We start from the raw sequence: 16136 nt of genomic DNA, 5'->3' as shown, positions 1-16136 counted from the left end.
GTAAAGGATTTCCGGCCTTCTGCTCCCTACCCTTTTAGTCGCCTTGTATGCCACGCAGGGAATACGTGGCAAGTATACTTTCTTCCCTATCCCCAGGGATAACAGCATCTGGTGTTCCCAGACGGTCACCCATCCAAGTACTAACCAGACCCAACGTTACTTAACTTTATATATATATATATATATATATATATATATATATATATATATATATATATATATATATATATATATATATATATATATATGTATATATGTATATATACATATATACATATACAAGACTGAAAACAATGAATTTCCCAAATAAAAAATGGAAGCGCCGGGGTTTGAACCCGGGACCTCTCGCATGCCAAGCGAGTGCTCTACCACTGAGCTACGCCCCCAAGAACATATTTTGTGACATAGTATTATATGAAGCACTGAGATTACCACGGCAAAATACTGTTTGACCGACCATTGCCGACTAGCCGGCAAAATAACCACAGGGTAAATCATGTTGCTGTCATGTTTTCCTCTTAATTTTCCACGAAGAAATGAGTTTTAATTCTTTATTTTCGTTGCAATAGACTGGAACTAAGCAATAGACTGGAACTAAGTAATAGACTGGAACTAAGCTGACCTGGTATGAGGTCAGAGCCCTCATTATCATCCCTGCTAACTACCAGAAGCAGATTAAGTCGTTCCACAACCGATGTCCGGCCCATGTTAACTCTGATGTGCCCAGCAGTTGGAGGAGGATCGCCAGAAGCTTCTGGAAGATTTCAAGGACGTCTTGGTGGACCTGACCCTTTCAGATAAGGTCGAAAACCCCAATTTATTGTGAAGATCTTCACTATAACGTTGGACGAACATACTGAATGTTGCACACATGTGATGCGGACAAAATGAAAAAAGATAAAGACAAAAATTATGTCTGGTGTGGGTCTCGAACCCACGACCTTGAGTGTGTAAGACTCACGCTCTACCACTGAGCTAACCAGACAATAGAAAATTCGTCTGTTTCTTCAATTTGAATTAATGAAAATCTTTGCGAGGCAGCGTTTAGAAAAGAAAGATGTCTTTGACGAAATATACTTGTTTGGCTTATTCTTCTGTTCCTCATTATCGAAAGTAAACGTACTGAAGGATATATATATATATATATATATATATATATATATATATATATATATATATATATATATTATCCCTGGGGATAGGGGAGAAAGAATATTTCCCACGTATTCCCTGCGTGTCGTAGAAGGCGAACTAAAAGGGAAGGGAGCGGGGGGCTGGAAATCCTACACTCTCGTTTTTTTTTTTTTTTAATATTCCAAAGGAAGAAACAGAGAAGGGGGCCGGGTGAGGATGTTTCCTCAGAGGCCCAGTCCTCTGTTCTTAACACTACCTCGCTGACGCGGGAAATGGCGAATAGTATGAAAGAAAAAAGAATATACATATATATTCAATATATACTTCCCACGTATTCCCTGCGTGTCGTAGAAGGCGACTAAAAGGGGAGGGAGCGGGGGGCTGGAAATCCTCCCCTCTTTTTTTTTTTTTTTTCCAAAAAAAGGAACAGAGAAGGGGGGCAGGTGAGGATGTTCCCTCAGAGGCCCAGTCCTCTGTTCTTAACGCTACCTTGCTGATGCGGGAAATGGCGAATAGTTTAAAAAAAAAATATATATATATATATATATATATATATATATATATATATATATATATATATATATATATATATATATATATATATATGTATTGGAAAGGATCACGATTTTGCATGTTATCAAGTATACTCTTATGAGTCCACTAGGAAAATAAACACGATAAGTTCCCAAGTGCACTTTCGTGTAATACTCACATCATCAAGGGAGACACAAGAGAGAAATATAACACTCAATTGATATACAACGAAGAGACGTAGCTAGGACGCCATATGGTAAACATGTGATTGTCCAAGACAGACAACAAGCGTATCATAAACTTATTATGTGGACAAGAAGGTGAATTGTTTACAAATTTTATCAACATTAAAGTTATCCAATTTGTATAGACCATCACTAATATTAAGATTATAATTCTTTGTGTATTCAGAAATAGATGATTCAATGATATTTCTCGTGGTGCTGGAGTTAGAGTTAATAACTGAGATGGCATTATTAACTCTAATTCCAGTACAACGAGAAATATCATTGAATCTTCTATTATTAAATACACAAAGAATTATAAGCCTTAAGGAAGCAACATGGCGGTCAAAAATAAGCTTTAGGAATGAAGTTTATGAATGGAATATCAGTGAGACGATCCAAATGACGAATGAATGAGAGCGTAGTCAACATACAATATAAAAGGACATATTATGAATGGCAACCAGGCAAGTAACGGCCCAACTGAATGGAAGGATTTAAAAGTTCGCGTTATATGACGAATTTTGATAGATTATCCAAATTTCCATTCCAGTTATGAAACTTAATGGTTGTGTTCAGTTCTAGAGACAAAGTTTAAAGGTTTGTGTTTCAAAGATGAACCACAAAGGATATCGTTAAATTAACTGACATTAAAATTTGTCAATTAAGTGAATCATTTTGTACAATAGCTGTAATTTGACAGAGTTAAAAGTTCGCATTTTCATTACAATTCTAATTCAAAAGTTTGAGTTTCAATGATGGTTTGCACAAGCTTAACGTACATTTAAGTGTTGTGTTTATATGACGTATCTTAAAGGACTCTGGTAAAATAACGCAGCTGGAAGGTTTACGTTCAAATGACGGTGTTTAAATGTTTATTGATGAATGGTAGATTTAAATGGATAGATTTTAGGTTCGCGTTTTCATGAGCGACTTTAAACCTTGTGGTTGAATGTCACAGTTTAAATGTTGGTATGTACAATGTTGACCAGATGGCGGTAGTGTGTAGACACAGCCATACCAGGTCGTATTTATCATCATTAAAGTCACCTTCCTTACTTACTTATGGCGGCGATGAAATTCACTGGTTCTTGATTGTGCACCAATTAACCTATCAGATAATGGTACAATGTTTGCCTGGTGTTGCATATATCACGTCTGTTGTTGAAACACAAGAATGCCAGGTGACTTTGGGAGTGGATGATAATGTAAAGATCAATATAAATGTGGGAAATCTTGAACCGCCATCACCAGACACAACACATGTTTGGATGTTGTTGTTTGTTGGGTTTTACGGCCATCGACCTATGAGCAAGGTCATTAGGCCTGCAACCTTAGTTGATGAATGACTGATGTCATCGTTCCTAAATACCTATTTAAAAAAGTATATATGTAATTTTCATGCAATGATGATAAAGATTAATAATAACAAATATAAGTAGTGGAAATAAAAGATGTGTGGGTATTGGGCCGACGTGAGGGCAGATACCACGCAGTGGGCACAGTATCCACGGTTGCATTTGACCCAAGAATGCGAGAAGATAGGACAGGTTAGGGACAGGCTTCCACCATGACATGTGCACACAATAGATAGTTAGTCCGAGGTCCGCCGACTCAACACCATGGCGCAGCCGACCCGGAGGATGACCACCTCCCTCCGAGGCCGACCGCCTAATGAATGGACATGTCCACCCACCACCATGCGACCAGCCCAAGTAGGAGGAGCCGCACACCAAGCCGACCCCGCCACAGTGGAGAATCCACGAACCACCTTACATCATACTGATTAATTCTGTTTCTCTGAGGAAGACCATCAACTTGTCAATAGTACTCGGGTTATCCCTGAGTACATTAGTGATGTTAAAGGAAATGTTATGGTTGATGTGGTAATTTAAAATGTTTCTTCTATATTGTTCATATCTCCTGCATTTTAGCAGTAGATGTTCTATTGTTGATGTCTGTTACCACTGTTGGCATACGGGTGGAAAGCTTTTGTTTATGTATGGCTGCAGGTGGGTGGTGTAGGTACAGTTCATTCTGAGGCGGGCCAGTACAACCTCTTCTCTTCTGTTCTTGCGGTACGAGGTCGGTCAGTCCGCCACTTCTTGCTGGTATTTCTTGTTGATGGTCAGGTTGGTCCACTGACTCTGCCACAGAAGATGGATGGATCTCTTCCCCAAGGAAAGGCAGGACCCCAGCTCCCGAGGGATCGTAACGGTCTCCTCGAGTTCTGAGGTCGACTTAGCCAAGCTGTCTGCCTGCTCATTGTTGCCGTGTATATTGCAATGACCCACCAGGCACCCAGATCAAGATGATATCTTTTTTACATAAATTTAGTTTATTAATGATATTGCCCTGTAATTCACAGGACTCTGTATATTCAGAGCCTATTGCTTTAAGAGCGGAAATAGAATCAGAAAAAATTATGACTTTACTGTGACTTGAATTAATTATATAGTCTATGGCTCGATCAATGGCAAACAATCCAGAGCAAAATACAGATGTATGGTTCGGCAAGCGGTATCTGAGTGCACACTCCATCGACCACACACTTGCACCCACACATTCATCCATCTTGGAGCCATCAGTGTAGAAGTGAACATACGATAAGCGATCATTGATGACCTGACGAAAACGCTGGTGTACCTCGCCCTCCGGTGTGTGTGCTTTTTTGGTTGGTAGCCAGCTTGTCTTGATGTTAATTTTTGAACCCTCCCAGGGGGTAAGGAATTCTTGACCAGCGAGTCTACTTCATTCACTTTAGTACCGGAGTTCTCACTGAGGTAGTGTGTATTCTGACGGTCAGGGGCCTGATGCTTCTGTTGACGAGCTGTGAACATTCCATAATGAGGCGACAAGCAGTTGTATTGTTCCTTCTGGTCATCAGAATACCGCTTTGCCACGACAGGATCTCACGTCTTAGTCGGAGAGGAGGTACATGGGCCTCAACTTCCAATCGTGGAACTCTGGTACAGGTTAGGGCTCCAAGGCACATTCGCAAACATTTATTCTGTATCACATCCAACCTCCTTAGGGTATACTCGCTCGCCGAAGCATACACCTGAGAGCCATAGTCTAATTTAGATCTAATTATGGACTTATAAATCATAAATAAAGATCTACTGTTGGCTCCCCAGAAGGAACCCGAAAGGCATTTAAGAACATTTAATCTTTTACTACAGTTTGTTACTAGATAGTCGACATGACTTTTCCAATTAAGTCTTTTATCAAAATCTAAGCCGAGGAATTTAACTGTATTTCGAAACGGGATCGGGTTGTTGTCTAACGTTAAATGCAAATTCGGGATATTAATTTTTCGGGTGAAGACAACCGTGATATTATTGTTAGGTGAGAACTTAAATCCCCACTGTAGCGCCCAACGATGAACTGACTCAAGCGCAGCTTGAACCCGCTCAGCCAAAAATTGTGCACTAGGCGAAGATGTGCCATAACGCACAATCATCAGCATAAAGCGAGTATTTAAGATCTCGCGGGACGGAAGTTGGAGACAGAATATCATTAATCATAATATTAAATAATGTTGGGCTAAGAACGCTGCCTTGCGGCACCTCATTCTCTTGGACAAATGTGTCCGAAGTGACACCGAGTGCTGCAAGTTTCACAGCAAAAGTTCTATTGTTTAAAAATTTTTAATAGATATGGGTAATTATCCTTTTAAACCAAAAGCATAAAGTCTGCTTAAGATTCCGTTTCGCCATGTCTTCTCGAATGCTTTTTCTAAATCTAAAATACGGCAACCAAAAAACGCACTTTACTGATTGACTCTAGGATAGAATGTTCTAGGTGTATTAAATGATCCAATGTGCCTCTGTTACGACGGAAAGCACACTGTTGATCATTTAATAAACCCTTTGATTCTAACAAAAAAAGTAGCCTTTTGTTAACCCTTCTCTCCATGACCTTACGAATGCAGCTCATGAGCGCAATAGGTCGAAACGAATTTGTATTCGTATGGCGTCCGGAGCGTTTTGAGATGGGGATGACGTGCGCAAAGTGCCATGAGTTTGGAAACGTTCGAGACGTCCAAATCTCATTGTACAATGCTAACAACTTAGACAGGTTGGCCTGACTAAGGTGCTGGATCATCCCGTAAGTGATCCCGTTGGGTCTCGGGCTCGAACCTTTACAGGATTTCAGGGCAAGAAGCAGTTCTGTCATGGTGAACGTTTGGTTGTAATCAAAAGTATCTTCTGTGGCAAAGTCTGGTAACTGCAGCTCGGCCTGTCGCTTGTGGTGTAGGAAGCGCGGGTCGTAATTGGCCGAGCTGCTTCGCGAGTGTGTTGGCCATGTCCACCGGGTGGTCGATGACTTGATCTTGGTGGAGGATTTGAGGAGGAGGTGGTGGCTTGTGTTTTCTTTTGATTTTATTGATAGTGGACCAGACCTGACCTACTGGTGTGTCCTTGTTCACGGTGGAGACAGCCGCGCCAGGAGTCTCGTTTGGCTTGTTTGATAGTTCTTCTTGCCTGAGCCCTCACACGTTTGTATGCAATAAAGTTATTATCTGAAGGCTCGTTGTCGACCATCCTGTATCTCCTATTGCGCTCACGCAGTGCATGTCGGCAATCTGATGTCCACCAAGGAACTCTATGCTTTGTGGAAATTGTAGAAACCTTAGGTTCTCAGCAGCCCTCAGTATGGTGGAGGTAACCTTGAGGACTTTTGCATCAATGTCACCACCAGATATATCAAGGACGGTTTGCCTTGTAAATGACACCCAGTCTGCTTTCTTATAGCTAAATTTAGGCGGAGACGAGTTGGTAATAATGTCGCATGAATAAGAAAGACAGATCGGGAAATGGTCACTTCCTAGGGAGTCGTCATAAATACCCCAAGTGATGTCGTTAAGTATATCCGGCGATGACAAGGATAAATCAATTACCGAGATATTGCCAGTTCGATCATCTACACGAGTTCCACTACCATCGTTCAGAAGAGCGAGGTTGGCGTTTATCATAAAATCAACCATTTGTTCTCCCCTGGCGTCTGCCCGGATGCTTCCCCACTGATAATGATGAACATTGAAGTCTCCTAAAACTACTTTACGGTGGGGCAACAAGCAAGTTTAACTCATCATTATCAAGTGCATTGGAACCGGAGCAATATATTGAACAAATGGCCAGGTATGTGTTATTAAATTTCACTACATGTGACAGCGTCTAGAGTAGAATTTAAAGTCACTCTTGTGTGAGGTAAATTTTGGTGTACATAGATAGCTACCCCACGATTCTCGTCTCTTCTATACGAGTGATAGCTATCTAAAGCGGAACAGTCTTCGACTGTGCCGTTTAGAAGGGTCTCCTGTAGACATATCACGGCTGGCCTATACAGTGCAAGCAACAGTTGTAGTTGTGCTTGCTTATGCCTAAGGCCTCTACAATTCCACTGGATGATGTTGAACGTGTTAGTTAAGAGTTATTTAACCGACCAGTTTTCTTAGCCCGTTTATGTCGGGACTTGGGCGAGTCCCCAGGAGAACATGATCGGTCCCTGGAAGTGGATGTTCTGGCTTCCATCAATTCTATGTCCTCCAACGAAGAGGACCTGTGAATCACAGACCTCTTTGGTGGAGGTACTGGTACGATAACGTGCGACGTAGGTTTTTCTAGTGTAGTTAAGTTTAAGGATACGTTAGTCTTGTTCTCTTTCTTATCTTTATGGTTGGATGAGGATGTGGTGTTGGCATAGGATTTTTTGTGGCCTTTGGATGGAGAATTTGGTATAGGGTTGGGTGGAGCTGGGTTCTTAGCAGTAACGGTCGTCGTGTCACAAGGAGTCTGCGTCGAGATTGTTCGCATAACCGGCTTACATTTCAGAGCCGACGCTCAAGATTCAATAGGTTTAGGAGTCTCATGAGACTCCTTAAACTTCCTCCTAGCCTCGCCATATGGAATGTTGTTCTGAGTCTTAATTGTGCACACTTCCTTCTCAAACTGGAACCAGGGACAGGCCCGGTCCGAGCTTGGGAGGTTGCCATTACAGTTGACACACAACATCCTGTTACTCGTACAATCCTCCGCAGTATGACCCTCCTCAGCACACTTCCCGCATCTTGCAGAAGGAATGCAAGACTTTAAAGGGTTAACAAATTTCTGGCATTTATAGCAACGTAGGAGAGTCGGAATATATGGACGAACTTGACAACGCATGTAACCAATAGAGATATTATCCGGTAGACGAGATTTTCCGAATGTTTGATTTATCAGGGGAGTTCTAAGTCGTTCGCCATTGATGAATTTAGTGATGAACGTGGCAGCGATAACGTCCTCGTTTGCCAGTTCCTTCACAATGTCGTCCTCTGACATATCCATGACATCAGTGCAGTAGATGACTCCCCTGCATGAAGTCATGGAAATTGGTATGGAGACAACAACATCATAAGTATGGAATTTGGTCAACTTAAGTAGTTCCGCCACCTGATTCGTTGATTTCACTTTTACCAGTAAGTCACGACTAGCCAGTTTCCTTACCGTTTCAACATGCCCAGACCATCCATCAATGACCTTCCTGATTAGGAAGGGATTGAGGGAGGCGAGGGTCGTTGCTCCGGTCGCATGATGTGGCCAAAACATAATCAGCATTTTTACTTTTGATCGAAGGTCCGTCACCACTACCCCCTAGGGGGGCAGTGGATGGTTTACCTGGGTCCATCCTAGGGGCCTAACCCCAAAGTCTGGGGTGGCAAACCACCCCAGACAGTGGGGAAAAAAACTATCTACCCCCCTAAAAAAAGATCAGGCAAATTAATTGTTCTAGGCAGAAAAAAAATTCGTGGTGGAGCCGGTCGCACAAGGGCAGGCGAAGTTTTGCGGATACCCGTCAATAAAATATCAATTTTGCACAAAACAACCTTACAAAGATATTGATGAATAATAGCTTTAGAAAAATTACCTTCAAAACAAAGCTAGGGTAGCGACAACGCAGGGGGGAATAGCTACAACCTAGCTCTGAAAGACGACAGCAGCTCCGTACACGTCGGCAGCTGGTGCACGACTGGCGCTGTATGTGGTGTGTGTGCCAGCAGCAATGATCCTATGGCTTGTCTTACCCTCCCCACAAGACCTCACACTCTGGCTTCGAGTCCTCTCGCTTACTTCATTTGGGGCCATTGTAAAGACCCACATCCATGGAATAGTACTTGAAGCAGTGGATGAGCTGGACTGAAAACAAACTATTGGTTCCTCGGTCCAGACACAAGGGTACGAGTACACAATGGTTGTTAGGTAATCAGAGATAGTCTATGTATGTGGCAAAGCATCTGATTCATTTCGCAATGACATGGCACATAACAGGCAATAAAGATAAGCATTAGTCGTAATTCATTGTAATTTGGGAGATGATATGATTGTTACATGAATTCCACGGCTGTTTCACTTTCCTTTCCAACTGATATGTTTACATAGCCATTATGTGAAAATGACGGTGTTATCAAAGTTTGTTCATGGGGTAATGATATCATGAAATAACCTCAAGAATTCATCCTGATATTTATTAAAGATCTTGAGGAATCACCCATAACCACGAGGAAAATGAATCACGATCAGCCCCAAGTGCAATTTCGTGTAGTAATCACATCGTCAGGAGAGATACAAGAATGAGATAGAAGACTTAGAACAGTCGGCTTGTATACAAGGCGGAGCTAAGACGGCGTTGGTACACAAGTGTGTGTGTTGTTTGTGATGTTCTGGTGTGGCCGACTACTGCTCTCTCAGTCCGATGATCCACCTACCCCTCGTGACCGGCAGATACGTGTGGAGGCCGATGATCCACCTACCCCTCGTGACCGTCAGATACGTGTGGAAGCTGGTGATCCACCTACCCCTCGTGACCGGCAGATACGTGTGGAAGCCGATGATCCACCTACCCCTCGTGACCGGCAGATATGTGTGGAGGCCGATGATCCACCTACCCCTCGTGACCGGCAGATACGTGTGGAAGCCGATGATCCACCTACCCCTCGTGACCGGAAGATACGTGTGGAGGCCGATGATCCACCTACCCCTCGTGACCGGAAGATACGTGTGGAAGCCGATGATCCACCTACCCCTCGTGACCGGCAGATACGTGTGGAGGCCGATGATCCACCTACCCCTCGTGACCGGAAGATACGTGTGGAGGCCGATGATCCACTTACCCCTCGTGACCGGCAGATATGTGTGGAGGCCGATGATCCACCTACCCCTCGTGACCGGCAGATATGTGTGGAAGCTGGTGATCCACCTACCCCTCGTGACCGTCAGTTACGAGTGGAAGCCGATGATCCACCTACCCCTCGTGACCGTCAGTTACGTGTGGGAGCTGATGATCCACCTACCCCTCGTGACCGTCAGATACGTGTGGAAGCTGGTGATCCACCTACCCCTCGTGACCGTCAGTTACGTGTGGAAGCTGGTGATCCACCTACCCCTCGTGACCGTCAGTTACGTGTGGAAGCTGATGATCCACCTACCCCTCGTGACCGTCAGATACGTGTGGAAGCTGGTGATCCACCTACCCCTCGTGACCGTCAGATACGTGTGGAAGCTGGTGATCCACCTACCCGTCGTGACCGTCAGTTACGTGTGGGAGCGGAAGAGTTGCGTGGCCACCACCTACGTGGGTTCCAGCCACAACACACACACACACACACACGCCAGTTCAGAGCAACGATGGTGGACATAATGGCGTTGCTACTTCCCTTCACAACGATCCACAGACGTCACGACCTATATTTGAGTGGACAAAGACGTTAACAGTACAGCTGATTCAACTATATATTGCATCATTATATATTATAGTTATGGATACATGGACAGCTGTATCTGCTGGATGTTGCCGAACACATAAAGATAGTCCTTCCTCAGAACTATGTATATAGCGTCACACATCTCGGGGATAATATGTGCGAGGCAACACCTTGAGATCCATGTGACGTGTACTGGAGGCTTCTGTAACCTGCACCTGTGGCCAAATATCTATGGGTTACCTCAAGTGGTGATCGTCCTGGGCTTATCATGGAGTCTCTCATATTTGTGTGGGTCCGGGGTAGAAGTGGACGTCCTAACAGTGTGTTGTGTCAAGCGTCATCACAATGTGATGGTTGACGTCTCATGTGTTCGCACGCTGCATCTCACTAAATATTGCGTCATAACTTCCACACCGTTGGTTTTGCTACCAAGTTTTACACATTCCCTCCGGATTTTTTTTTTTTTTTGTTCTCGTTGTCCACAATATCCCATCGAGCCCAACACATAACAGAGCAGCCCTCCGTCTTCTGTGTCTAGGAGCCATGATCCATTCTTCCCAGTAGACTCCTACACACTGAGCGATACCGTCGCTCGGTGGAGAGCCAGTTTCGTGTAAAGCCTCGTCTGTGTGGCCGCTAAACAGTGGTCAGCCAGCACCAGGCTCCCACCTCCACACTGATCCGTAATGTGCTCGACCACAACACCTGGCAACTGATTGTGTAGCTGAGTCCTAAGCGTAATATCTTCCCCGTTGCCCAGATTATCAGTCATTTCCTTTCAATCTTCCTCAATGACATTTTCTCCATGTCTGATTGTGTTGATTGTGTGGTGGTGTAATGGTTGTTTATATACATTATAGGAGAGTCATCTCTAGCGTGTTACTGACCTCCACCAGCAGGAGGTTGCATCACAAGTGGAAAGCTGTAACACCGGCAGTACAGTTTACCCTGATTGTCTCACCTCACACGAGTCTACATTTATCTGATACTTGAAGTAATTGTTGCTCTAAATCATCTTTCAGTCGTCTTCCAGTCATTTGCCTACTGATTAGTTGACTGGTCACAAGTTACGGTCGGGAGAGAATGATGAACACTTGTCAGTCCTCACTGACGTATTTCCTCTTCTGTCTTGATGAAATCATTGCCGTAGTCATCCATGTACATAGAAAATCAATCATTAACGCGTCTACCAGAGATTTCGTACATCCTCAAACCATTTGCTAAATTCGATTGATATGAAAGTAAGACGGTGAGGAATGAGAGGGCAGAGCCACGGGACAAATGATATAGACATCATTATTCATATTGAAGTCTATTGCCAGCTTCTGCCACCTAACAGGAAGGGTTCCTATATAGTCTGTCCATAGATATTCACAGAGAGGAGCGGATTCATCGAAATATTTTTTTTATTCATTTTTTTCAGATATATTAAATGTTTATCATATTATTTAATAAAATATGTCATTAGAAGTGTGTTCTCATGCTAGAGTTTATAGTCTTGATTATCGTTTCTACAGTTACGATACGGTAGCTAAAGCTGACAACATAGAATATCGACGATTATCTTCATTAAGTGTCATAATATATCAGTTACTGCTTCCCCTTACACAGTAGTATATCCATATTATATGGACGCCTCTCGCGTTCGTTGGCTCGATATCTCTGTATGTTTAGCTCACTTGTCAACAACATGACACAGTTCCTGGCGTTATGAACAATGATATTAGATTATTTTGCTTCATGTTAGAGATACAAAGCAAGTTTCCTAATGTATCGTCTGCATCATAACGTAGGTTGAAGACAGCTGTGGAATTATTAATGACATTCAATTTGATACAGAATAATGACCTTATAAATATAATTCATACTTGCTTCCTCATAAACACGTTGAACACTGACATCTTTGAGAACAGAACGCAATAGTTCCAAGTCTATATGTATATCGTCCTAAATACAACTTATTAGTTGGAGTTCCTGAGGAAAATGTATTCTCCAACGCTCAGTACATTGTCTATGTGAAACATATCACACACAAAGCCACAGAAGCGGATCAATATAACTTAATAATTTTACTGTGATAATCTGATAACTGAGGAAGAACAATTACTTAATGGACCAACAAGTTTTGCGTTTCCTTCTGAATAAAACTCATGAAATTATGGCAAACTTGAAAAAACATGCCGAACATATTGACCAAAACCTGAAATGTGACCAAAATGCCGAACATATTGACCAAAACCTGAAATGTGACCAAAATGCCGAACATATTGACCAAAACCTGAAATGTGATCAAAATGCCGAACATATTGACCAAAACCTGAAATGTGACCAAAATGCCGAACATATTGACCAAAACCTGAAATGTGACCAAAATGCCGAAATATTGATCAAAACCTGAAATGTGACCAAAATGCCGAACATATTGACCAAAACTTGAAATGTGACCAAAACGCCGAACATATTGACCAAAACCTGAAATGTGACCAAAATGCCGAACATATTGACCAAAACCTGAAATGTGACCAAAATCTAACTTTGCATCGTGCATGATGATGTGAGTCGGTCAGAAGGAGATGAGATCAGTGTCCACCAAGCTGCTGTTGTTGTTGTTGTTGTTGATGATGATCGTATTACTGAACACCAAAGGAAGTACATCTATGTCTACTCTCACCTTCATGTTATCCATAAACATCTTTACTAAACTTTATTACTGAACACCAAAGGAAGTACATCTATGTCTACTCTCACCTTCATGTTATCCATAAACATCTTTACTACAACCCGCATCCATCCTCTTCAACAACCAGCGTTATACTTTCACCCAAACTCACTTTCATCCTCTTCCTTCTACATACACCATCCACACGGCCCACCAGTCTATCCATCTGCATACAACAACTGTGGCAACTTGCATTGTGTGTTGTCTCCATGGTTAAAATCATCCTACAATCATCCCAGCTGGCTCTCATCTCACGTCATGCCTCATCCATAACCACATTGTGTGTCTCATGGTTAATATCATCCTACAATCATCCCAGCTGACTCTCATCTCACGTCATGCCTCATCCATAACAACATTGTGTGTCTTCATGGTTAATATCATCCTACAATCATCCCAGCTGACTCTCATCTCACGTCATGCCTCATCCATAACCACATTGTGTGTCTTCATGGTTAAAATCATCCTACAATCATCCCAGCTGGCTCTCATCTCACGTCATGCCTCATCCATAACCACATTGTGTGTCTCCATGGTTAATATCATCCTACAATCATCCCAGCTGGCTCTCATCTCACGTCATGCCTCATCCATAACCACATTGTGTGTCTTCATGGTTAATATCATCCTACAATCATCCCAGCTGGCTCTCATCTCACGTCATGCCTCATCCATAACAACATTGTGTGTCTTCATGGTTAATATCATCCTACAATCATCCCAGCTGCCTCTCATCTCACGTAATGCCTCATCCATAACAACATTGTGTGTCTTCATGGTTAATATCATCCTACAATCATCCCAGCTGACTCTCATCTCACGTAATGCCTCATCCATAACCACATTGTGTGTCTCCATGGTTAATATCATCCTACAATCATCCCAGCTGGCTCTCATCTCACGTCATGCCTCATCCATAACCACATTGTGTGTCTCCATGGTTAAAATCATCCTACAATCATCCCAGCTGGCTCTCATCTCACGTCATGCCTCATCCATAACAACATTGTGTGTCTTCATGGTTGATATCATCCTACAATCATCCCAGCTGACTCTCATCTCACGTAATGCCTCATCCATAAGAACATTGTGTGTCTCCATGGTTAATATCATCCTACAATCATCCCAGCTGACTCTCATCTCACGTAATGCCTCATCCATAACCACATTGTGTGTCTCCATGGTTAATATCATCCTACAATCATCCCAGCTGGCTCTCATCTCACGTAATGCCTCATCCATAACCACATTGTGTGTCTCCATGGTTAATATCATCCTACAATCATCCCAGCTAACTCTCATCTCACGTCATGCCTCATCCATAAGAACATTGTGTGTCTTCATAATTAATATCATCCTACAATCATCCCAGCTGCCTCTCATCTCACGTCATGCCTCATCCATAACAACATTGTGTGTGTCCATGGTTAATATCATCCTACAATCATCCCAGCTGGCTCTCATCTCACGTCATGCCTCATCCATAACAACGTTGTGTGTCTTCATGGTTAATATCATCCTACAATCATCCCAGCTGACTCTCATCTCACGTCATGCCTCATCCATAACAACGTTGTGTGTCTTCATGGTTAATATCATCCTACAATCATCCCAGCTGACTCTCATCTCACGTCATGCCTCATCCATAACCACATTGTGTGTCTCCATGGTTAATATCATCCTACAATCATCCCAGCTGACTCTCATCTCACGTCATGCCTCATCCATAACCACATTGTGTGTCTCCATGGTTAATATCACATTAACGACCTGGTAATAAAAGCATCGAAGCACAAGAAGGATCTATGTGTCATTATTAGTAGATTCTACAAACATTTCTGTAATATCATTCAGAGAAGATGACAACATTGATAGCAAGCCTCAGAATCCTGCCTTATGATGAAGATAACAAGACTTGTAATGAGCGATATGATAGAGGTTTACAACACCAGGTATGTTTACTGATGATGCTACATCTTACTTACATTGTGGTGGTTGTATACAAAACTTCTCTCCTTCTCTTACCTGGATTTATCACAGTGGATGAATATCCCACTGAGTTCCATCTGGTCTTTAAGTTTCCTGGCTTGCCTCTGTGTGTGTGTGTGTGTGTGTGTGTGTGTGTGTGTACAAGTAACATAAAGACACGATACATACACATAAGGTTAAGAAAACGGGCAAAACACATAACAGTCACAAAAGATGAGCTCACACACACACACACACACACACACACACACAGAGCGGCGCCAGGCTGGAGGCGGGGCATCGTGACGTCACAGGCAAGTCCCTCCCCCCGCCAGATCCAAACATGTGTTGTGTCTGGTGATGGCGGTTCAAGATTTCCCACATTTATATTGATCTTTACATTATCATCCACTCCCAAAGTCACCTGGCATTCTTGTGTTTCAACAACAGACGTGATATATGCAACACCAGGCAAACATTGTACCATTATCTGATAGGTTAATTGGTGCACAATCAAGAACCAGTGAATTTCATCGCCGCCATAAGTAAGTAAGGAAGGTGACTTTAATGATGATAAATACGACCTGGTATGGCTGTGTCTACACACTACCGCCATCTGGTCAACATTGTACATACCAACATTTAAACTGTGACATTCAACCACAAGGTTTAAAGTCGCTCATGAAAACGCGAACTTAAAATCTATCCATTTAAATCTACCATTCATCAATAAACATTTAAACACCATCATTTGAACGTAAACCTTCCAGCTGCGTTATTTTACCAGAGTCCTTTAAGATACGTTATATAA

The 16136-nt window shown here is 42.6% G+C and overlaps 1 non-coding gene across 1 annotated transcript; it reads right to left on the bottom strand.

Moving 5' to 3' along the window:
• Positions 1–913: 913 nt before the first annotated feature.
• Positions 914–985, bottom strand: TRNAV-UAC (transfer RNA valine (anticodon UAC)). Its single transcript has one exon. It is a non-coding gene; the product is annotated as a tRNA-Val (tRNA).
• Positions 986–16136: the final 15151 nt, after the last annotated feature.

The sequence above is a fragment of the Panulirus ornatus genome, chromosome 70 (assembly GCF_036320965.1).
Source record: "Panulirus ornatus isolate Po-2019 chromosome 70, ASM3632096v1, whole genome shotgun sequence".
NCBI lineage: Eukaryota > Metazoa > Arthropoda > Malacostraca > Decapoda > Palinuridae > Panulirus > Panulirus ornatus.
This window is presented reverse-complemented; position numbering and strand designations above follow the sequence as displayed.